Source organism: Bubalus kerabau, chromosome X (assembly GCF_029407905.1).
Source record: "Bubalus kerabau isolate K-KA32 ecotype Philippines breed swamp buffalo chromosome X, PCC_UOA_SB_1v2, whole genome shotgun sequence".
Taxonomy (NCBI): Eukaryota; Metazoa; Chordata; class Mammalia; order Artiodactyla; family Bovidae; genus Bubalus; species Bubalus kerabau.
In genome coordinates this window covers 156,394,241-156,418,461 of record NC_073647.1, presented here as the reverse complement: position 1 = coordinate 156,418,461, position 24,221 = coordinate 156,394,241, and the positions used below count along the sequence as shown (strand labels likewise).

The following is a 24,221-nucleotide window of genomic DNA, read 5'->3' as shown; positions in this document are numbered from 1 at the left end:
GATTCAGCAAGAATGAAATTGCTAGGCAAAAGCAGAAACGATGTTCAGTTGTGGATGTGTCTGGTGGTGAAAGTAAAGTTTGATGCTGTAAAGAACAATACTGCATTGGAACCTGGAAGGTTAGGTTCATGAATCAAGGTACATAGGACGTGGTCAAGCAGGAGATGGCAAGAATTAATATCAATATCTTAGGAATCAGTGAACTCAGATGGACAGAAATGAGAGAATGTAATTCAGATGACCATTATATCTACTGCTGGGCTAGAATCCCTTAGAAGAAATGGAGTAGCCCTCATAGTCAACAAGAGAGTCCGAAATGCAGTACTTGGGTGCAATCTCAAAAACGACAGAATGATCTCAGTTTGTTTCCAAGGCAAACCATTCAATACCACAGTAATCCAAGTCTATGACCCAACCACTGATGCCAGAGAAGCTGAAGTTGACCAATTCTATGAAGACCTACAACACCTTCTAGAACTAACACCCCCAAAAGATGTCCTTTTCATCACAGAGGACTGGAATGAAAAAGTAGGAAGTTAAGAGATATATGGAGTAACAGGCAAGTTTGGCCTTGGAGTACAAAATGAAGCAGGGCAAAGGCTAACAGAGTTTTGCCAAAAGAACACACCGGTCATAGCAAACACCCTTTTCCAACAAGACAAGAGATGACTCTACACATGGACACCACCAGATGATCAATACTAAAATCAGACTGATCATATTCTTTGCAGTTGAAGACAGAGAAGCTCTATACAGTCAGTAAAATCAAGACCAGGAGCTGACAGTGGCTCAGATCATGAACTCCTTACTGCAAAATCCAGGCTTAAATTGAAGAAAGTTGTGAAAACCACTAAGCCATTCAGGTATGACCTAAGTCAAATCCCTTATGATCATACAGTGGAAGTGACAAACAGATCCAAGAGATTAGATCCAGTAGACAGAGTGCCTAAAGAATTATAGACAGAGGAGGCAATGACCAAAACTATGCCAAAGAAATAGAAACTGCAAGAAGGCAAAGTGGTTGTCTGAGGAGGCTTTACAAATAGCTGAGGAAAGAAGAGAAGCAAAAAACAAGGGAGAAAGGGAAAGATATACCCAATTGCATGCAGAGTTCCACAGAATAGCAAGGAGAGATAAGAAGGCCTTCTTAAATGAAAAATGCAAATAAACAGAGGAAAATAATAGTATGAGAAAGACTAAAGATCTCTTCAAGAAAATTGGAGATATCAAGGGAACATTTCTTGTAAGGATGGGCGTAATACAGCACAGAAACAGTAAGGACCTAACAGAAGCAGAAGAGACTTAAGAAGAGGTGGCAAGGGACTTCTCTGGTGGTCCAGTAGCTATGCTTTGAACTCCCAATGCAGGGGGCCTCAGTTCGATCTCTGGTCAGAAAACTAGATCCCACGTGCCACAACTAAGAGTTTTCATGCCACAACTAAAGACCTAGAGCAGTCAAATAAATAAATATTAAAAAAAAAAAAAAGAGGAGGTGGCAAGAATACACAGAAGAACTACACAAAAAAAGGTCTTATTGACTCAGATAAGTGTGGTCTGGTGCTTTCACTCACCTAGAGCCAAACATTCTGGAGTGTGAAGTCAAGTGGGCCTTAGGAAGCATTACTAAGAACAAACCTAGGGGAGGTGACGTATTTCCAACTGAGCTATTTAAACTCCTAAAAGATGAGGCTGTTAAAGTGCTGGACTCAATATGCCAGCAAATTTGGAAAACAACAGTGGCCACAGGACTGGAAAAAGGTCAGTGTTCATTCCAATCCCTAAGAAGAGCAATGCCAAAGAATGTTAAAAGTACCATACAACTGTGCTCACTTCACATGCTAGCAAGGTTACACTCGAAATCCTTTAAGCTAGGCTTCAGCAATGTGTGTACCAAGAAATTCCAGGTGTTCAAGGTGGATTTAGAAAAGGCAAAGGTACCAGACACCAAACTGCCAACCTTCATTGGGTCATGGAGAAAGCAAGGGAATTCCAGAAAAACATCTGCTTCTGCTTAATTGACTACACTAAAGCTGTGAATGTGTGGATCACAACAAACTATGGAAAATTGTTAAAGAGATGGGAATAAGCTACCAGCCTACTTGTCTCCTGAAAAACCTGTATGAAGGTCAAGAAGTGACACTTAGAAAAGGACATGGAATAAAGGACTGGTTCAAAATTGAGAAAGAAGTACAACAAGGCTGGATACTGCCACCTTGCTTATTTAACTTATATCAGATCAGATCAGATCAGTCGTTCAGTCGTGTCCGACTCTTTGCGACCCCATGAATTGCAGGACGCCAGGCCTCCCTGTCCATCACCAACTCCCGGAGTTCACTCAGACTCATGTCCATCAAGTCAGTGATGCAATCCAGCCATCTCATCCTCTGTCGTCCCCTTCTCCGCTTGCCCCCAATCCTTCCCAGCATCAGAGTCTTTTCCAATGAGTCAACTCTTCACATCAGGTGGTCAAAGTACTGGAGTTTCAGCTTTAGCATCATTCCTTCCAAAAAAAATCCCAGGGCTGATCTCCTTCGGAATGGACTGGTTGGATCTCCTTGCAGTCCAAGGGACTCTCAAGAGTCTTCTCCAACACCTCAGTTCAAAAGCATCAGTTCTTCGGCGCTCAGCCTTCTTCACAGTCCAACTCTCACATCCATACATGACCACAGGAAAAACCATAGCCTTGACTAGACGAAGCTTTGTTGGCAAAGTAATGTCTCTGCTTTTGAATATGCTATCTAGGTTGGTCATAACTTTCCTTCCAAGGAGTAAGCATCTTTTAATTTCATGGCTGCAATCACCATCTGCAGTGATTTTGGAGCCCAGAAAAATAAAGTCTGACACTGTTTCCACTGTTTCCCCATCTATTTCCCATGAAGTGATGGGACCGGATGCCATGATCTTCGTTTTCTGAATGTTGAGCTTTAAGCCAACTTTTTCACTCTCCACTTTCACCTTCATCAAGAGGCTTTTTAGTTCCTCTTCACTTTCTGCCATAAGGGTGGTGTCATCTGCATATCTGAGGTGATTGATATTTCTCCCTGCAATCTTGATTCCAGCTTGTGTTTCTTCCAGTCCAGTGTTAGGTTAAATAAACAGGATGACAATATACAGCCTTGACATACTCCTTTTACTATTTGGAACCAGTCTGTTGTTCCATGTCCAGTTCTAACTGTTGCTTCCTGACCTGCATACAAATTTCTCAAGAGGCATATCAGGTGATCTGGTATTCCCATCTCTTTCAGAATTTTCCACAGTTTATTGTGATCCACACAGTCAAAAGCTTTGGCATAGTCAATAAAGCAGAAATAGATGTTTTTCTGGAACTCTCTTGCTTCTTTGATGATCCAGTGGATGTTGGCAATTGGATCTCTGGTTCCTCTGCCTTTTCGAAAACCAGCTTGAACATCTGGAAGTTCACGGTTCACATATTGCTGAAGCCTGGCTTTGAGAATTTTGAGCATTACTTTACTAGCATGTGAGATGAGTGCAATTGTGTGGTAGTTTGAGCATTCTTTGGCATTGCCTTTATTTGGGATTGGAATGAAAACTGACCTTTTCAAGTCCTGTGGCCACTGCTGAGTTTTCCAAATTTGCTGACATATTAAGTGCAGCACTTTCACAGCATCATCTTTCAGGATTTGAAAGAGCTCAACTGGAATTCTATCACCTCCACTAGCTTTGTGCGTAGTGATGCTTCCTAAGGCCCACTTGACTTCACATTCCAGGATGTCTGGTTCTAGGTCAGTGATCACACCATCGTGATTATCTGGGTCGTGAAGATTTTTTTGTACAGTTCTTCTGTGAATTCTTGCCATCTCTTCTTAATTATCTTCTACTTCTGTTAGGTCCATACCATTTCTGTCCTTTAACGAGCCTATCTTTGCATGAAATGTTCCTTTGGTATCTCTGATTTTCTTGAAGAGATCTCTAGTCTTTCCCATTCTGTTGTTTTCCTCTATTTCTTTGCATTGATCGCTGAAGAAGGCTTTCCTATCTCTTCTTGCTATTCTTTATATGCAGAGTACATTATGTGAAATGCCAGGCTGGATGATTCACAAGCTGGAATCAAGACTACTGGGAGAAATATCAACAACCTTAGATATGCAGATGATACCACTCTAAGGCCACAAAATGAAGGGGAACAAAAGAACCTCTTGAGGAAGGTCAAAAAGGAGAGTGAGAAAGCTGGCTTGAAACTAAACATTCAGAAAACTAAGATCATGGCATCTGGTCCCATCACCTCATGGGAAATAGAAGGAGAAAAAGTGGAAGCAATGACAGATTTTATTTTCTTGGTCTCCAAAATCACTGCAGATGGGACCGCAGCCATGAAATTAAAAGATGCTTGCACCAATCATACTGTTCATGAACAGTCTCCAAAATCACTGCAGATGGTGATTGCAGCCATGAAATTAAAAGACGCTTACTCCTTGGAAGGAAAGTTATGACCAACCTGGACAGCATATTAAAAAGCAAAGACATTACTTTGTCAACAAAGGTCCATCTAGTCAAGGCTATGGTTTTTCCTGTGGTCACGTATGGATGTGAGAGTTGGACTATAAAGAAAGCTGAATGCCGAAGAATGGATGCTTTTGAACTGTGGTGTTGGAGAAGACTCTTGAGAGTCTCTTGGACTGCAAGATCCAACCAGTCCATTCTAAAGGAGATCAGTCCTGGGTGTTTCATTGGTAGGACTGATGTTGAAGCTGAAACTCCAATACTTTGGCCACCTGATGCAAAGAATTAACTCATTGGAAAAGACCTTGATGCTGGGAAAGTTTGGGGGCAGGACGAGAAGGGGATGACAGAGGATGAGATGGTTGGATGGCATCACTGACTCGATGGACATGGGTTTGGGTGAACTCCAGGAGTTGGTGATGGACAGGGAGGCCTGGTGTGCTGTGGTTCACGGGGTCACAAAGAGTTGGACACGACTGAGTGACTGAACTGCACCAATCAATTTGATACACCATATTAACAAATTAAAAGATAAAAACCATATGATCATCTCAATAGATGCAGAGAAAGCTTCTGACAAAATTCAACAGCCATTTATGATAAAAAAAAAAAAACTCTCCAGAAAGTAGGCACAGAAGGAACATACCTCAACATAATAAAGGCCACATACAATGAACCACAGCAAACATTATTCTCAATGGTGAAAAACTGAAAGCATTTCCCCTAAGATCAGGAACAAGACAAGGGTGCCCACTCTCACCACTACTATTCAACACAGTTTTGGAAGTCCTAGCCACAGCAATCAGAGAAGAAAAAGAAATAAAAGGAATCCAGATTGAAAAAGAAGTAAAACTATTTGCAGACGACATGAATTCTTGACATAGAAAACCCTAAAGATGCCACCAGAAAATCGTTAGAGCTAATCAATGAATATAGTAAAGTTGCAGGATAAAAAATTAATACACAGAAATCCCTAGCATTCCTATACACTAACAATGAGAAATCAGAATGAGAAATTAAGGAGAGAATCTCATTCACCATTGCAAACAAAAGAATAAAACACTTAGGAATAAATTTACCTAGAAAGACAAAAGACCTGTATGCAGAAATTTATCAGACACTGATAAAGAAATCAAAGACAATACAAACAGATGAGAGATGTACCATGTTTGGATTGGAAGAGTCAATATTGTGAAAATGACTATACTACCCAAAACAATCTACAGATTCAGTGCAATCTCTATCAAACTACCAATGGTATTTTTCACAGAACTAGAAAAAATAATTTCACAATTTGTATGGAAACACAAAAGACACCAAATAGCCAAAGCAATCTTGAGGGAAAAAAAAATGGAGATGGAGGAATCAAGCTTCCTGACTTCAGACTATACTACAAAGCTACAATCATTAAGATAGTATGGTACTGACACAAAAACAGAAATATATACCAATGGAACAAGATAGAAAGCCTGGAGATAAATCCACACACCTATGGGCACCTTACCTCTGACAAAGGAGGTAAAAATATACAATGGAGAAAAGACAATCTGTTCAATAAGTGGTGCTGGGAAAACTGGTCAGCTATGTGTAAAAGAATGAAATTAGAATACTTCCTAACACAATACACAAAAATAAGCTCAAAATGGATTTAAGACCTAAATGTAAGACCAGAAACTATAAAATTCTTAGAGGAAAACATAGGCAGAACACTCTTTGACATAAATCACAAGATCCTCTATGACCCACCTCCTAGAGTAATGGAAATAAAAACAAAAATAAACAAATGGGACCTAATTAAACTTAAAAATTTTTGCACAACAAAGGAAACTATAAGCAAGGTGAAAAGACAACCCTCAGAATGGGAGAAAATAATAGCAAATGAAACAACCGACAAAGGATTAATCTCTAAAAGATACAAGTTCATGCAGCTCAATACCAGAAAAGCAACCAACCCAATCAAAAAGTGGGCAGAAGACCTAAACAGATATTTCTCCAAAGAAAACATACAGATGGCTAACAAACGCATGAAAAGATGCTGGTCATCACTCATTATTAAAGCAATGCAAATCAAAGCTCAATGAGGTATCATCTCACACTTTTTGGAATGGTTATCATCAAAAAGTCCACAGACAATACATGCTGGAGAGGATATGGAAAAACTGGACCCTCTTGTTGGTGGGAATGCAAACTGATACAGCCACTATGTATGGAGATTCCTTAAAAAACTAGGAATAAAACTATAATATGACCCAGCAATCCCACTATTGAGCATATATCCTGAGGAAACCAGAACTGAAAAAGACACATGTACCCCAATGTCCACTGCAGTACTATGTATAATAGCTAAGACATGGAAGCAATCTAGATGTCCATCAGCAGATGAATGGATAAGGAAGTTGTGGTACATATATATAATGGAATATTACTCAGCTACAAAAAGGAATGCATTTGAGTCAGTTCTAATGAGGTGGATGAATCTAAAGCCTATTATACATAGTGAAGTAAGTTAAAAAGAGAAAGACAAATATTGTATATTAACGCATATATACGGAATCTAAAAGATGGTACTGATGATCCGACATGCAGGGCAGCAAAGGAGACACAGACAGAAAGAACAGACTTTTGGACTCAGTGGGAGGGAAGGGTAGGATGATTTGAGAGAATAGCATTGAAACATATACATTACCATATATAAAATAGATAGCCAGTGGGAGTTTGATGTATGATGCAGGAAAGCCAAAGCCAGGACTATGTGACAACCTGGAGTGATGGGGTAGGGAAGGAGGTGAGAGGGGTATTCAGGAGGGAGGGGACACATGTATGCCTATGGATGATTCATGTTGATGTATGGCAGAACCCATCACAGTATTGAAAAGCAATTATCCTCCAATCAAAATAATTTAATGTAAAAAAAAAAATATATATATATATATATGGAATCTAGAAAGATGATACTGATGATCCTGTTCACAGGGGAGCAAAGGAGATGCAGACATAAAGGACAGACTTTTGGATACAGCAGGGGAAGGAGAGGGTGGAACAATTTGAGAGAATAGCATTGAAACATATACATACCATACGTAAAACAGACAGCCAATGGGAATTTGCCGTATGATGCAGGAACCTAAAGCCAGTGCTCTGTGACAACCTAGAAGGGTGGGATGGGGAGGGAGGTTTAAAAGGGAGGGGACATATGTATACCTATGACTGATTCATGCTGATGTATGGCAGAAACACCACAGTATTGCAAAGCAATTATCCTCCAATTAAAAACAAATTTAAAAAAAAGACACTTGCTCCTTGGAAGGAAAGCTATGACAAACCTAAACAGTGTATTAAAAAGCAGACATCACTTTCCAACAAAGGTCCATATAGTCCAAGCTATGGTTTTTCCTGTAGTCATGTACAGATGTGAATTTGGACCATAAAGAAGGCTGAGGAATGAAGAATTGATGCTTTCAAACTGTGATACTGGAGAAGACTCTTGAGAGTCCCTTGGACTGCAAGGAGATCAAACCAGTCGATCCTAAAGGAAATCAACCCTGAATATTCATTAGAAGGACTGGTGCCTAAGCTCCAATATTTTGGCCACCTGAAGCAAAGAACTGACTCACTGGAAAAGACCCTGAAGCTTGGAAAGATTGAAGGTAAATGAGATGGTTAGACAGCATCACTGACTCAATGGACATAAATTTGAGCAAACTCCAGGAGATAGTGGAGGACAGAGGAGCCTGGCGTGCTGCAGTCCATGGGGTTGAAAAGATTCGGATACAATTGAGTGACTGAAAAACAACAAAGCAGCCAAGTGTGGTCCTGTAAAGCAATGTAACAGGATATATGATCAGAGGGGTAATAAATGGAAGATCAGATCATGTAGCACTTTGCAAGCCAGTGTAAGTCTCTGGCTTCCATTTGAGTTAAGGTGGAGAGCTATTGAAGGGTTTTGAACAGAAAAGTGACATGATCTAACTTTGGTCTTGAAAGGATCACTCTGGTGGCTCAGTGATGAAGAATCCACCTGCCAATGCAGGAGACATGTGTTCGATCCCTGGTCTGGGAAGATCCCACATGTCAAGGAACAACTAAGCCCTTACGCCGCAACTACTAAGCCCACGCTCTAAAGCCGAAAACCACAACTACTGAAGCCCGAGTGCCCTAGAGCCCATGCTCCGCAACAAGAGAAGCCACCACAATGAAAAGCCCAAGAACCAGAGAGTAGAGCCCACTTGCTGAAACTAGAGAAAAGCCCACGCAGCAATGAAGACCCAGTACAGCTAAAAATAAATAAAGTTTTTAAAAAAAATCCCTAGGTGACAAGGCCTGAGAGAAGATGCCCAGCAAGTAGGACTTAAAAAAAATAAAAATAAAAAAGATCACTCTGGTTACTGTGTGAAGAATAGTCTGTAGGGAGAAAAGGGCAGAAGCTGGGAGGCCAGAATATGAGGTTCTTGGCAATGATCCAGACAAAAATGACGGTGACTTTGATTTGTATGGTGGCAGGGCATATGGTAGAGAGTGATTAGACTCTACATAGATCTTGATGGTATAGACAAAAGGGTTTGCAAGTGAGATTAAATTTGAAGTGTGAGATGGGAAAAAGAATCAAGTATGATTTCTTCCATTTTTCTCTCCATTTTAGGCCTAAATGTAGAAAGATGTACAATTTTGTAGAAATATGTAAAATGTACATTTTAGGCCTAAATGTAGAAAGAAAAATGTGGAAAGATGAGGTTGCCCTTATCTGAGACAAGGAAGATAAGGAAGACTAAGAAAGGCGAGGACACAGGCAGAACAGGACTGAGATACCTATTAGACATCTAAATGGACATGTTTTGCAGGAAGACTGGGAGTTTGAAAGAAAAGTCTGGACTAGGGATATAAATTTGAAAGTCATCTAGGTTATCGACCATATTTAAAGTCATTAGATTAAATGAGATCACCAGAGTGGTGATAATGAATAGAAACATCCACAAACTGAGGCCTGTGGAACACCCATATTTAGAAGTCTAAGAGATGAGATCTAGCAAAGGTGACTGGGAAGGGGTGACCAGTGAGGTAAGAAACAAAATCAGGAGAGAGTGGCATCCTAAAAGCTGGGAGGACAAAAAACAAAACCAAAAAACTGGGAGGGGTAATCACTTCCACAAGGAGAAGAGGTACTGGAGACAGCACCTAGGGACATATTTTCTAAGAGTTTTTCTTTTTTCTATAAAAGAAAGCAGAGAAATGGGAGTAGCTGAGGTGGAAAAGAGATTAAGAGATGATTTTTTAAGAATGAGAAAAATTACAGCATGTTTGTATGCTGACAGGAATGATCCAATAGAGAGAAAGTAGATAAAAATGAAGGAGAAAGAAGGGAGTTGTTAGGGTACTTTCCTTGAATAGGTAACAGCAGGTGGTTGGGTGTCAGGAATGCAGACAAGTCATCTAGGGCAGGAGTTCTCAACCAGGGCACTAGTGACTTTGGGGGCACAGATATTTCTTGTGGTGGGGGCTGTTCTGTGCATTGTAGAATGTTTCACTGCATCTCTCCTCTCTACGCACCGGATGCTAGCAGCACACTAGCCCCACCACCCCAGTCATGACAGCCCAGAGCATCACCAGACATCGCCAAATAGCCCCCAGGGAATATTTTGGGTTGTAACAACTTGGGGAATGGTGCTATCCGCATCTAGTGAGTAGAGGCCAGGGATGCTGTGAAACGTCTCACATTACACAGGACAGCTCCCCCACGACAGAGCTCCCCAGTTCCAAATGTCAACGGGGCTGTGTTCAGAAAGCCCTAATCTAGAGGCAGGGCCAGGTCTAGAGCTAAAAGGGCACAAATGGAGGCAAGTGAGCAGATGTGAGGGGTACTACCCCTCTTCAGGTTGCTTCCATTTTTTATTTTTTTCTCATGGAAATAAGGAAGCAAGGTCATCAGTTGTAGGTGAGGTTGGGGCAGGAGGTACAGGAAATTTAGGGAGAGAAGACAAGAACCTGTCCTCTAGGTGAGGTGGAAAATGACTGAACAGGGAAAGCAGACATAATTCTGGGCTGCATTAAGAACACGCTGAGGTACTCCGTCAAGAATTTAATGTGAAATCAGTAGGCCTGAAGGTGTGCTCCTCCTGGGGCCATATTCAGAGATGGATTGGGAAAGAGTTGGATTTAACAAACTGGTTTTGCCAACAAGGACAAGCAACCAAGAGGCAAAGGAGTGATAAAAATGACCACAGAACTTGAACTGGCTAAGAAGACAGAGGGATGTAAGCGACTGTGAAAAGGTAGGTGGGCAAAAAGTAACAAATACCTATTCTGGGGCTTCCCTGGTGGCTCAGTGGCAAAGAATCTGCCTGCCGATACAGGAGACATGGGTTTGATCCCTACGTTGGGAGGATCCCACATGGTGGAGAGCAACTAAGCCCATGCATCCCAACTACTCAGCCTGTCCTCTAGAGCCGGGAAGCCACAACTATTGAGCCCACATGCCCTAGAGCCCGTACTCTGCAACAAGAGAAGCCACCACAGCATCCAAGAGTAGCCCCTGCTCTCTGCAACTAGAGGAAAGCCCGCAAGGCAACAAAGACCCAGCACTGCCAAAAAAAATAAATAAATTTGTTTTAGAAAAAACACCCATTCCAACAGACTAGTTTCAAATGTCTTGATGAGCTGTAAAAAGGGAAAAATAAGGTGAACTCTGTCATACTAAGGTAACCACTCCCTTTCCTTAGTGAATACTTGAAAAAACACTGAAGGAGTACAATCACATTTAAATGAAATCATGTCAGTGGAGCTTCCTAAGTCAGCTCAATGTTTGGGGCCGTGGTTTCCTTGGTTGAGTCACCCTCCATCAGTGAGGCCTAATGCTGGGGAAACCATACCAAATTTCTGAGAAATCAGAGGACTCAAAAAGTTTAAAGAGACTTCTCGTCTTTATTTGCTAGTGTATCTATTTCTCTGGTAGTTGTTCAGTGATTATTGGCAGACCTGGGGGCAACAGGCCTCACAAATCTAACTGACTAGACTGAAGTGCAAGGTGAAATTGTGGCCAACTGTGGCACTAGCCATGACGCTAGTAGTGTCAAGGTGAAAGTCATCAACAGTGATTGGCTACAGGCTATTGGTTCCAGCTTTTGAGGATTTCATTTAAAAAATTACAAAAGAGGGTGGCAGGAAGGCACAAAAGAAACAGAACATATATAAACTTCTAGCCGATTCACGCTGTTGTACAGCAGAAACCAACACAACATTGTAAAGCAATTATCTTCCAGTTGAAACAAATTATACAAGACAAGATATTATAAGAGACCAATGGCACTCTTAATACAAACATGCAGCCTTTAGGAATAAGGGCCTCCCCAAATCACATGGCTATCAGAAAGCTGAGTATGAGCCCCACCCTGCCACTCACCAACAGAATGGTCTCGGCAAGGCACTGGAACTCTTCAGCTTCAACTTCTTCAGCTGAAAAATGGAGACAGTAGTAGTTACCATGGCTACCTCATAGGACTGGATGTGAAAATGCTTTGCAAACCATATAGCACTTAATAACAGAGACTGTGAATACACCTTGAAGGCAGCTGGGGAGTGTAACAGAAGTCTCCTTCCTTTTCACTAAAGGCAGAATCCTATGTCGCGTGCATCAGAGGTGCACCAGCCTCTTTTCTATGTGTGGGAACCTGGCCAAAGCCTGCACGTGGCAAACCAACCCTTAGAGCAAGGGCAGACAGAAAGCTCAAGAAAGGGCAAAGCATTCTGTAGAGACAAACCAAAACACATCCGGCAGGTGCAATTTAGGCCTAATTCTTGGCAGCCTTGTTTTCAACTGACAAGGGTTTGGAAACAGGTGAAATACACTCATTACTAGGCATCGTGGGAGTCATTATGGCACACTGGCAAGGAACACAGACTTTCCATGAATTCATCCTCTGGCTAGTGGCTGTCCACTCATAGTCATCCCATGGCTCACACTCTCAGTGTCAAGTGCTCAAGAGGCCTCTGGAAATGTTATCAACAAAAAGGCATTCTGGAAGGGGCCCATGTAAACATTACAGGGAGGTAATTAGGATACAGGAAACCTGGTACTAGAGAACCTAACCCCGCCCCTAACTACTCCTGTGGAAAAACTTAACACGGCAGGTAAGTGCCTCCATTTTCTCAACCTGGAAAGTAGAGATAACACTTAGACCCAGAGGGGAAAGCAAGGGTGTCTAGTTCAACCCACACATTTCACAAAGGCAGATACAGAGGCTTGGGAGGTGAACTGACATTCAAGACTAGACAGCTAGTGAGTAGCCAAGGCAGCACTAGAATCCAGATAACCACCCTCAGATTAGTGCACCTTCCACCCACCTGTTTCTTCCAGGGGGCCTTCCCAGGAAGACAGGAGTTGGCCGAAAGGGATGCTTTCATACAATCAGTATCGTTTCTCCATTATTTTGCCAGCCTCAGAGGAAGACGCCTGGGAAGAGGACAGCCATAGCCTTCAGCTATGTCCAACTCACCACTTAAAAAGGCCCCTCAAATGGTTTTAAGTGGGTTTTCAAGCTTGAGGATGGCGAGCAATCCTAGGATAAGGAAGACCCATCCAGAAGCACTGGGGAAAACAAACGGCACCGACAATGAAAACCAGGAAAAAAGAGCACACACACGCCCTTCATAATGGATGATCCCAGCACTTTTTGGGGACCACAGTCCTGGAAGCACAGCAGCAGGCTCATGGGCTGCACTCCCTCGGGCCGCGCTGGGTTTAATGCTCTCCTGTCATGATTTTGGAATTTTTAGTAACTTAAGATCAAGGAATCTGATATTTTCCTTTTGCATTGGGCCCCTCAAATCTTGTGGCCGGTCCTGCCTCACCCCCGCCGCACCCCACCCCCAGCCATAAAGGGGCGGCTGGTCTCTACTGCCCCCGTCCCTCCCCAGACAAATAAGCTCAAACAAAAGCCCCTGGGGCTTCAGGAGGGGAAGGATGTAGTGGAAAAGGTCTGGGGAGCATTAAGAGTCTGTATCCTAGGGCAAGAGGCCGACTGACCAGCTGCCTTTTCCACAGCTGACAAAAGAAAGATCAATATAAAAATGACCCCCCGCCCTGGGCCACCCCACCACCCCAGCCCCGCGCTGCCTGAGTCTTTGCCTGGCGTGATGCTCCTGTGCGCCCTGCTCCGGACTCAAGGCTTCCAGTACTGACGGAAGCGGCTCAGTGTGCCCGTGGGGAAAGTGGGGAAGTGCGAGTCCCTCACAAGCTGAGGGAATCTACTAGAAGGGGCCGCACCTCGGGCACTGTCCGCTTCCGCCCACCGGGCCGATCTCGCGAACGCCGCGGCTGCGGGAAAGTTTAGGGATGGTTGACTAGTGGCGCGGCGCTCTCGCCAGGAGGGTAACCTCTCGCCTCGGCCTCCCCGGGTCTCAAGGGCGAAAAACCTAGAGAACACGGAGGGCGAGCGCTCCAGACGTCGGAGCCGGAGCCCGGAGCCGGGAGCTCGGCGCCGGGCCGCGAACACCAAATCCCACAGGCGGCGCGGGGCCACGGTGGGGGCGGAGTTACGGCGTAGGGGCGGGGTTTCAGCAGAGGCTCTGGTTCTCTTGTGACACTATGAATAAAGTAACGACGCGAGTGTTCTGTATAGAGGTTCCGTAGTGTAGTGGTTATCACGTCTGCTTTACACGCAGAAGGTCCTGGGTTCGAGCCCCAGTGGAACCAAGCCGGGAAGGCTTTTTTTTTTCATTCTTAACGATGGGAAAGAAAATACGAGGTGCTTTTCGTTCTCTGTTAAAATTTTTTTTTTTTCATTTTTCTCTAGTTTCTGGCATGTTTTTATAACAGAAGTGTAGTGACAAATACCCTCTCCTTCCATCCCCACCGCCCTCGCCCGACCTAGGAAACTGCAAAAGTGGGGGTCTGGCCGGGCCCGGGTCCTACCCCCACGTCTCCTTCGGTACTCGAGCAACCTAGGGAAATCCAGCGCTCGTGGAAACCAACATCACCCGGAGCCGCCCTTCCCCTACAAACCAGGGCAGCCCGCCCCCCCGCCGCGCCGCAGAGTCTCCAACTAAAATATAGTATAGAAGTGCTTTGACTGCAGTTCTATTATTAAGGTTTATTATTATTATTTCTACTACTAAATTTTTTTTCCCCATTAAACTCTAAAATACAGAGCAGAGGAAAAAAATAGTCCTTTTCTTTGTAGTGCTGCAGTAGGGTTTGTTGAATAGACTTTAAATAGACCGTCATCTGTTTAATGAAGAATAAAATAAAAAGGTATGAAAAAGCCATGCATAGTATAGAGTAAGCGTCAGGCTTGTGGACACCCCCAAAATGCTAACTGAATGATTAAACATTACTCTAGTTCCTTTTTGTTCCTCTGTATTAATTCATCGCTTTTGAAAGGGTGGGGGGGGCTTATTGTTATCTTTTTAATATTGACCTTTTTCATCTTCGACAAGAGGAATGAAGCAAAGGTGTCTGGGATCCTGGGGCACTGAGGTGGGATAATGGTTGCTGCTGCTGCTAAGTCACGTCAGTCGTGTCCGACTCTGTGTGACCCCATAGACTGCGGCCCACCAGGCTCCCCCGTCCCTGGGATTCTCCAGGCAAGAACAGTGGAGTGGGGTGCCATTTCCTTCTCCAATGCATGAAAGTGAAAGGTGAAAGGGAAGTCACTCAGTCGTCTCCGACCCTCAGTGACCCCATGGACTGCAGACTACCAGGCTCCTCCGTCCATGGGATTTTCCAGGCAGGAGTACTGGAGTGGGGTGCCATTGCCTTCTCCGGGGATAATGGTGGCCAAGAACTAAAAAGGGAAGGGGAAACTCAGTATTTTTCTCTGCATCTTTCCACATTGTTTTTGTTCATACAGGGGGTAAATTTGTGTCCATTTCTAACTCAGGAGTGTAACACGATTGTCCCTGTTGTTATAATCACTTCATTAACTTAAAAAAAAAAAAATCTTAACTGTTTTTAAGTGTATAGTTCAGAAATGCTAAGTATAGTCACATTGTTGTGAAAAAGATCTCCACAACTTTTTTATGAAACTCTGATCCATTAAGCAACTCCCCTTACCCCCATCAACTTTATTCTTAATGGCTGTACAGTAATAATAACTAATTATGTTCAACATTATTTATATATATATATCTCATCCCATTTAAGCCTCAAACTAACTCTATGAAGTGAAGTGAAAGTCGCTCAGTCTTGTTCGACTCTTTGTGACCAGTTCCCTTCTCCAGGGGATTTTCCCAATCCAGGGATTGAACCCAGGTTCCCGCATTGCAAGTAGATTCTTTTTTTTTTTTTTTTTTTTTTTGCAAGTAGATTCTTTACCAGCTGAATCACAAGGGAAGCCCAGGAATACTGAAGTGGGGGTAGCCTATCCCTTCTGGAGTGGGTAGCCTAATCCTATAACTCTATGAAGTAGGCATTATTTTCACCATCTTCCAGAGGAGAAAACTGAGGCATAGAGACCTTACCTGTCTTTCTCAAGGCCACATTACCACTGGTTGAGCTGGGATTTGCATCCAGTCCAGTCTGTCTTGGGAATCTGAGTTCTTAAACCTGCTTGGTGTTCTGAATCCCCACCTTGATGACCATGTAGATTGTTTCCAATTTTGTCTTGTTATAACAACACAGCAATGTAAATGTTTGTCTGTAACTGACCACCCTCCCAATTTACTGTTTTCCTGAGTAAATAGGCATAAACATGATGCCAACTTGCTTTCTGAGAGGGGAATCCAGGTCATTTTCATAGAATTCAAGAAGTTAGTGCTTACTTGGCAGGAAATTGCTCAAGGTCACCCCCTAGAAGATGATGGCAGAGAAAGGATTAAGACCTGGGTCTTCTGATGCTAGTTTCTATTTTCCTCCTCTGCTTCGCTTACATTTAAACATAGAATAATGCCAGTATCTTCCTTTGCTAAACCGACCTCAGTTGACATTAGCTCCTCTCTGAGACTTGTTGAGGCAGGTAACTATGTGGGTTAATTTAGCGGGGCTCAGCCAAAGCCCTAAGAACTAAATGGAATAAGATGCTTAATGAGGCCAGTGCTCAAGTTAAGCTTCTGTTCCTAGGAAAGCTCTCCACTTTGATAAGGAAGAGCAGCAGCCAAGGACAAGGGGAGAATGCCACGCAAGATAGAAGGCTTCTTGTTTTTACTTCTCTTTGGCTATGAAGGTATGTGCTATCAAACCATTAGCACTCATTAAATACTTAATAATGCAATTGAATTAATCATATGGCTGATTAATAGAAATGCAACCAGAATAATTAAAATATTACTAATTAGCAAAGGATCCTAATTACTTAATATGTGTTATTAATGAACAATAGTTTTCTTTGTGTGATGCGGTCCTCTTTGTCTCACCATTGGCTTTCGGGTTCTGTGAGGAGCCATCTAAAGTTCAAAGGATGCTAAAAATGGGACAGAAAGAAGGAAGAGTCTCAAAATTGTGTAAAATAACTATAAATTGCAACAATTAAGAAAGTCTGGTATATTCTTGAACGTTTTTAGGAGCCAAAATTAGGGTGATGATAGAATTTAATCTTCCAAACCAGGACACTACTGAGAGTGGCAGAGGATGCTATTAATAATTCTACTGGGACAACAGGTGTAAACCAGGACTGTCCCAGGCAAATCGGGATGTGAGGTCACCCTAGTTTAAATATGGATTAACATAACATGCCGAATACCACTGGACACTAAGAAAGCATAATCCAACTGAGAGTCAGGAATCCCCAAAGGCTCAATACACTCAATCATTTTAAAATTTCTAAATATAGCCTGGGCAGAGTGAAATGCTTAATTAAGGAGAAATTAAAGGCAAATCTCTAAAATGTCATCCAATTCAAATTTTAAATTCGATGTCAATCTTTCAAATCATGCTCTTTCGTGGCTCTCTCATCTTTCAAGGACCCATTAACTCAGAATTCCTTTTTAGGTTTTTACATACATTAGAAATTGGTTCTTTGTGGTCACTGTATATTTATGCGTGTTACACGAAATAAATAAGGAGGGCAGGAAGAAGGAGGCTTCACTCTGCCAATGACCTGGTAGACAGACAACAACAAAACTCACACGGAGTCAGAATTCCTGATTTAAATCATTTTCTTCTCTGCTAAGCTGCTAAGTCACGTCAGTTGTGTTCGACTCTGTGCGACCCCACAAGCGGCAGCTCACCAGGCTCCCCCGTCCCTGGGATTCTCCAGGCAAGAACACTGGAGTGGGTTGCCATTTCCTTCTCCAATGCATGAAAGTGAAAACTCAAAGTCAAGTCGCTCAGTCGTGTCCGACTCTTAGCGACGCCATGGACTGCTCTACTCTCTCATTATTTTATTGGTAGAATACTCACTTTCATGATTCCCCAATCTTACAACTTTTGTTATTTAGTCACATTTCTCAATATTTGGGAAGACCTATAAAAATATAACTCCAAGGTTATTTTGCAAACACCCAAGATAAATTTCTAAGTAGGGATCTTTTAGATCCATTATCTGTTTGCAAATAAACAATTGCAATTGTTTCCTTGTAATTAAGAATCAGCAACTCCCCCAAGGACCCCTTAAAGATGCCTTGAGGTGGGCATCATAAGGAGCTGGAAAAGCTCAGTTGGGAGAGCATTAGCCTGAAGATCTAAAGGTCCCTGGTTCCATCCCGGGTTCCGGCAGATTCAGTGTTTTCATCTACATTGAAGAGAAAGTGCAATTCTTGCAACCTCACGATCTGAGCTCTCTCAAGGATGTCTTAGCTTACATCCAGGAGGAGGAGTCCTATGTCTAATAAAAGAAAGTGTTGGTCGCTCAGTCGTGTCTGACTCTGTGACTCCATGGACCACAGTCCGCCAGGCTCGCTCTGCCCGGGAAGGGGTGGGTTGCCAGGGGATCTTCCCAACCCAGGAATCCAACCCAGGTCTCCCGCATTGCGGGCATATTCTTTACTATCTGAGCCACCAGGCATTGCAATTGTTCCTTTACAATTAAGAAATAGACACGCCTCTGAAAAATTCTTTAAGATACCTTGAAGAGAGGGTTACCAAGGTAGCCAGAATACCTCAGTTGGGAGAGCGTTAGACTGAAGATCTAAATGCTCCCTGGTTTGATCCCGGGTTCTGGCAGGGTCAGTGTTTTCATCTACATATAAGCAAAGGGGCAATTCTTGCAACTTCGCGATCTGAGGTCTCTCAAAGAGCAAGTGTTTTAGCTTACATCCAGGAGTCGTCCTGCATCCAGTGAAAGAAACTGTTAGTCGCTCACTCGTGTCCGACTCTGTGGTTCCATGGACCACAGTCCAACAGGCAAGAACACTAGAGTGGGTTGCCATGCCCGTCTCGCCTGAGGATCTTCCCAACCCAGGGATCGAACTCAGGTCTCCAGCATTTCCAACATACTCTTTACTATCGGCTCCACCAGGCATTCCAATTATTACCTTATGATTAAGAACCAGCGACTCCTCTGAGAAACTCTTAAAGATGCATTGAGGGACCTTCCACAGGGCAGCCGGAATAGATCAGTTAGGAGAGCGTTAGACTGAAAATCTAAATGTTCCCGGTTCAATTCGGGGTTCTGGCGAAGCCGCTGTTCCTGTCCACATCCCAAGGAAAGGCTCACTTCTTGCAACCTCGCGATCTGAACGCTCTCAAAGAGCAAGTGTTTCAGCTTACATACAGGAGTCCTATCTCCAGTGAAAGAAAATGGTCTCACAGTCGTGGCCGACACTGTGACTCCATGGACCACAGTCCACCCGGCTCGGTCCTTCTGTGGAATTCTCCAGGCAAGAATACTGGAGTGGGTTGCCATTAGCTTCGCCAGGGGATCTTCCCAACCCAGGAACTGAACCCATGTCTCGCGCACTATGGGCATATTCTTTACTATCTGAGCCACCAGGCATTGCAGTTATTCCCTTACAATGAAGAAGCAGGGAAGCCTCTGAGAAACTCTTTAAGATACATTGAGGGTGGGGCTCACCAAGGAGCCGGAATAGCTCAGTTGGGAGAGCGTTAGACTGAAGTTCTAAAGGTCCCTGGTTCAATCCCGGGTTCTGGCAGCCCAATTGTTTTCATCTACATCCAAGGAAGTGGCATCAACATCAAAGGAAAGGCGCAATTCTTGCAATCTTGCAAAGAGCAAGTGTTTTAGCTTACATCCAGGAGGAATACTATATCCAGTGAAAGAAAATGTTAGTTGCACAGTCGTATCCGACTGTGTGACTCCATGGACCACAGTCCACCAGGCTCGGTCTGTCCGTGGAATTCTCCAGGCAAGAATACTGGAGTGGGTTGCCATTTCCCTCTCTCCTGAGGATCTTCCCGACCGTGGGGTCGAACCTAGGTCTCAGCACTGCGGGCATATTCTTTACTATCTGAGCCGCCAGGCATTGCAATTGTTCCCTTACAATGAAGAAGCAGGGACGCCTCTGAGAAACTCTTTAAGATACATTGAGGGTGAGGCTCACAGGGAGCCCGAATAGCTCAGTTGGCAGAGTGTTAGACTGAGGATCTAAAAGTCCCTGGTTTGATCCTGGGTTCCAGCAGAGCTATTGTTTTCATCTACATCCAAGTTCAGTTCAGTTGTTCAGTCGTGTCCAACTCTTTGCAATCCCATGAATCACAGCACGCCAGGCCTACCTGTCCATCACCAATTCCCTGAGTTCACTCAAACTCACATCCATCGAATCCGTGATGCCATCCAGCCATCTCATCCTCTGTCGTCCCCTTCTCCTCTTGCCCCCAATCCCTCCCAGCATCAGAGTCTTTTCCAGTAAGTCAACTCTTCACATCAGGTGGTCAAAGTACTGGAGTTTCAGCTTTAGCATCATTCCTTGCAAAGAACACTCAGGGCTGATCTCCTTTAGAATGGACTGGTTGGATCTCCTTGCAGTCCAAGGTACTCTCAACAGTCTTCTCCAACACCACAGTTCAAAAGCATCAATTCTTCAGCGCTCAGCTTTTTTCCCAGTTGAACTCTCACATCCATACATGACTACTGGAAAAACCATAGCCTTGACTAGATGGACCTTTGTTGGCAAAGTAATGTCTCTGCTTTTGAATATGCTATCTAGGTTAGTCATAACTTTCCTTCCAAGGAGTAAGCGTCTTTTAATTTCATGGCTGCAGTCACCATCTGCAGTGATTTTGGAGCCCCCCCCAAAAAAGTCTGACGCTGTTTCCACTGTTTCCCCATCTATTTCCCATGAAGTGATGGGACCAGATGCCATGATCTTAGTTTTCTGAATGTTGAGTTTTAAGCCAACTTGTCACTCTCCTCTTTCACTTTCATCAAGAGGCTTTTTAGTTCCTCTTCACTTTCTGCCATAAGGGTGGTGTCATCTGCATATCTGAGGTTATTGATATTTCTCCTGGCAATCTTGATTCCAGCTTGTGCTTCTTCCAGCCCAGCGTTTCTCATGATGTACTCTGCATAGAAGTTAAATAAACAGGGTGACAATATACAGCTTTGACGTACTCCTTTTCCTATTTGGAACCAGTTTGTTGTTCCATGTCCAGTTCTAACTGTTGCTTCCTAACCTACATATATGTTTCTCAAGAGGCAGGTCAGGTGGTCTGGTATTCCCATCTCTTTCAGAATTTTCCACAGTTTATTGTGATCCACACAGTCAAAGGCTTTGGAATAGTCAATAAAGCAGAAATAGATGTTTTTCTGGGACTCTTGCTTTTTTGATGATCCAGTGGATGTTGGCAATTTGATCTCTGGATCCTCTGCCTTTTCGAAAACCAGCTTGAACATCAGGAAGTTCACAGTTCACATATTGCTGAAGCCTGGCTTGGAGAATTTTGAGCATTACTTTACTAGCGTGTGAAATGAGTGCAATTGTGTGGTAGTTTGAGCATTCTTTGGCGTTGCCTTTCTTTGGGATTGGAATGAAAAGTGACCTTTTCCAGTCCTGTGGCCACTGCTGAGTTTTCCAAATTTGCTGGCATATTGAGTGCAGCACTTTCACAGCATCATCTTTCAGGATTTGAAAGAGCTCAACTGGAATTCCATCACCTCCACTAGCTTTGTGCATAGTGATGCTTTCTAAGGCTCACTTTACTTCACATTCCAGGATGTCTGGCTCTAGGTCAGTGATCACACCATGATGATTATCTGGGTCGTGAAGATCTTTTTTGTACAGATCTTCTGTGTATTCTTGCCACCTCTTCTTAATATCATCTGCTTCTGTTAGGTCCATACCATTTCTGTCCTTTATCGAGCCCATCTTTGCATGAAATGTTCCCTTGGTATCTCTAATTTTCTTGAAGAGATCTGTAGTCTTTCCCATTCTGTTGTTTTCCTCTATTTCTTTGCATTGATACCTGAGGAAGGCTTTCTTATCTCTCCTTGCTATTCTTTGGAACTCTGCATTCAGATGCTTATATCTTTCCTTTTCTCCTTTGCTTTTTGCTTCTCTTCTTTTCATAGCTATTTGTAAGGCCTCCCCAGACAGCCATTTTGCTTTTTTGCATTTCTTTTCCATGGGCATGGTCTTGATCTCTGTCTCCTGTACAATGTCATGAACCTCCATCCATAGTTCATCAGGCACTCTATCAGATCTAGTACCTTAAGTCTATTTCTCACTTCCACTGTATAATCATAAGGGATTTGATTTAGGTCATACCTGAATGGTCTAGTGGTTTTCCCTACTTCCTTCAATTTAACTCTGAATTTTGCAATAAGGAGTTCATAATCTGAGCCACAGTCAGCTCCCGGTCTTGTTTTTGCTGACTGTATAGAGCTTCTCCATCTTTGGCTGCAAAGAATATATTCAATCTGATTTCGGTGTTGACCATCTGGTGATGTCCATGTGTAGAGTCTTCTCTTGTGTTGTTGGAAGAGGGTGTTTGCTATGACCAGTGCATTCTCTTGACAAAACTCTGTTAGCCTTTGCCCTGCTTCATTCTGTATTCCAAGGCCAAATTTGCCTGTTACTCCAGGTGTTTCTTGACTTCCTACTTTTGCATTCCAGTCCCCTATAATGAAAAGGACATCTTTTTTGGGTGTTAGTTCTAAAAGGTCTTGTAGGTCTTCATAGAACTGTTCAACTTCAGCTTCTTCAGCATTACTGGTTGGGGCATAGACTTGGATTACTGTGATATTGAATGGTTTGCCTTGAAACGAACAGAGATCATTCGGTCATTTTTGCAATTGCATCCAAGTACTGCATTTTGGACTCTCTTGTTGACCATGATGGCTACTCCATTTCTTCTAAGGGATTCCTGCCTGCAGTAGTAGATATAATGGTCATCTGAATTAAATTCACCCATTCCAGTCAATTTTAGTTCGCTGATTCCTAGAATGTCGACATTCACTCCTGTCGTTGCCTGTTTGACAACTTCCAATTAGCTTTGATTCATGGACCTAACATTCCAGGTTCCTATGCAATATTGCTGTTTTCAGCATCAGACCTTGCTTCTATCACTAGTCATATCCACAACTGGGTATGGTTTTTGCTTTGGCTCCATCCCTTCATTCTTTCTGGAGTTATTTCTCCACTGATCTCCAGTAGCATATTGGACACCTACCGATCTGGGGAGTTCCTCTTTCAGTATCCTATCATTTTGCCTTTTCATACTGTTCATGGGGTTCTCAAAGCAAGAGTACTGAAGTGGTTTGCCATTCCCTTCTCCGGTGGACCACATTCTGTCAGACCTCTCCACCATGACCCGCCTGTCTTGGGTGGCCCCACAGGCATGGCTTAGTTTTACTAAGTTAGACCAGGCTGTGGTCCGTGTGATTAGATTGACTAGTTTTCTATGATTATGGTTTCAGTTTGTCTGCCCTCTGATTTCCTCTCGCAACACTTACCGTCTTACTTGGGTTCTCTTACCTTGGACGTGGGGTGTCTCTTCACGGCTGTTCCAGCAAAGCGCAGCTGCTGCTCCTTACCTTGGATGAGGGGTATCTCCTCACCGCCACCCCTCCTGAACTTCAACGCGCCGGCTGCGATGGACCTCGCAGAAGCGTGGCTGAGAGGAGCTACCCCACGTCCAAGGTCAGGGTGGCGGCCTAGAGTGCCAGGCTGCAATGGTGCAGGAGTGGCATCTACATCAAAGGAAAGGCACAATTCTTGCAACCTCGCAATCTGAGCTCTCGCAAAGAGCAAGTGTTTTAGTTTACATCCAGGAGGAATCCTATATCCAGTGAAAGAAAATGTAGTCGCACAGTCGTGTCCGACTCTGTGACTCCAATGACCAGAGTCCACCAGGCTCAGTCCTTCCGTGGAATTCTCCAGGCAAGAATACTGGAGTGGTTTGCTATTCCCCTCTCTCCTTAGGATCTTCCCAACCCGGGGATCGAACCTAGGTCTCCCACATTGTGGACATATTCTTTACTGTCTGAGCCACCAGGTATTGCAACTGTTCCCTTACACTGAAGAAGCAGCGACGCCTCTAAGAAACTCTTTAAGATACATTGGGGGCGGGGGGAGGGGTGGTGGGGGACGGTGGTAAGGGCGGGGCGGGAGGGCTCGCCAAGGAGCCGGAATAATTCAGTTAGAACTCTTGCCTGGAAAATCCCATGGACAGAGGAGCCTGCAGTCCATGGGGTCACTAAGAGTTGGGCATGACAGCGACTTTACTTTCACTTTTCACTTTCATGCATTGGAGAAGGAAATGGCAACCCACTCCAGTGTTCTTGCCTGGAGAATCCAAGGGACAGAGGAGCCTAGTGGGCTGCCGTCTATGGGGTCGCACAGAGTTGGACACGACTGAAGTGACTTAGCAGCAGCAGGCTGAAAATCTTAAAGGTCCCCGGTTCGATCTCGGTTTCCAGCAAAGCAGGTGTTTTCGC

At 43.6% G+C, this 24,221-nt stretch overlaps 1 protein-coding gene and 4 non-coding genes across 12 annotated transcripts in view; 4 read left to right on the top strand and 1 right to left on the bottom strand.

Moving 5' to 3' along the window:
- PPEF1 (protein phosphatase with EF-hand domain 1) overlaps nucleotides 1-13,954 on the bottom strand; it is a 151,466-nt gene extending 137,512 nt beyond the window's left edge. For 6 of the 8 annotated variants that reach the window (XR_008708017.1, XR_008708018.1, XM_055563473.1 and 3 more), the window contains exons 1-3: nucleotides 13,718-13,954; nucleotides 12,796-12,904; nucleotides 11,855-11,907 (exon numbers count right to left, since the gene is read on the bottom strand). The gene's annotated coding sequence lies outside the window, so the exon portion shown is untranslated. Of the gene's footprint in view, nucleotides 1-11,854; nucleotides 11,908-12,012; nucleotides 12,196-12,795; nucleotides 12,905-13,717 lie in introns of those variants that run through there. The other 2 variants (XM_055563476.1, XM_055563475.1) reach the window with 2 other exon arrangements.
- A 119-nt stretch (nucleotides 13,955-14,073) lies between these two features.
- TRNAV-UAC (transfer RNA valine (anticodon UAC)) lies at nucleotides 14,074-14,146 on the top strand. Its single transcript has one exon. It is a non-coding gene; the product is annotated as a tRNA-Val (tRNA).
- A 3,884-nt stretch (nucleotides 14,147-18,030) lies between these two features.
- On the top strand, nucleotides 18,031-18,103 carry TRNAF-GAA (transfer RNA phenylalanine (anticodon GAA)). Its single transcript has one exon. It is a non-coding gene; the product is annotated as a tRNA-Phe (tRNA).
- A 373-nt stretch (nucleotides 18,104-18,476) lies between these two features.
- On the top strand, nucleotides 18,477-18,550 carry TRNAF-GAA (transfer RNA phenylalanine (anticodon GAA)). Its single transcript has one exon. It is a non-coding gene; the product is annotated as a tRNA-Phe (tRNA).
- Nucleotides 18,551-19,406: 856 nt separating this feature from the next.
- TRNAF-GAA (transfer RNA phenylalanine (anticodon GAA)) lies at nucleotides 19,407-19,479 on the top strand. The gene has a single exon. It is a non-coding gene; the product is annotated as a tRNA-Phe (tRNA).
- The last annotated feature ends 4,742 nt before the right edge of the window (nucleotides 19,480-24,221 follow it).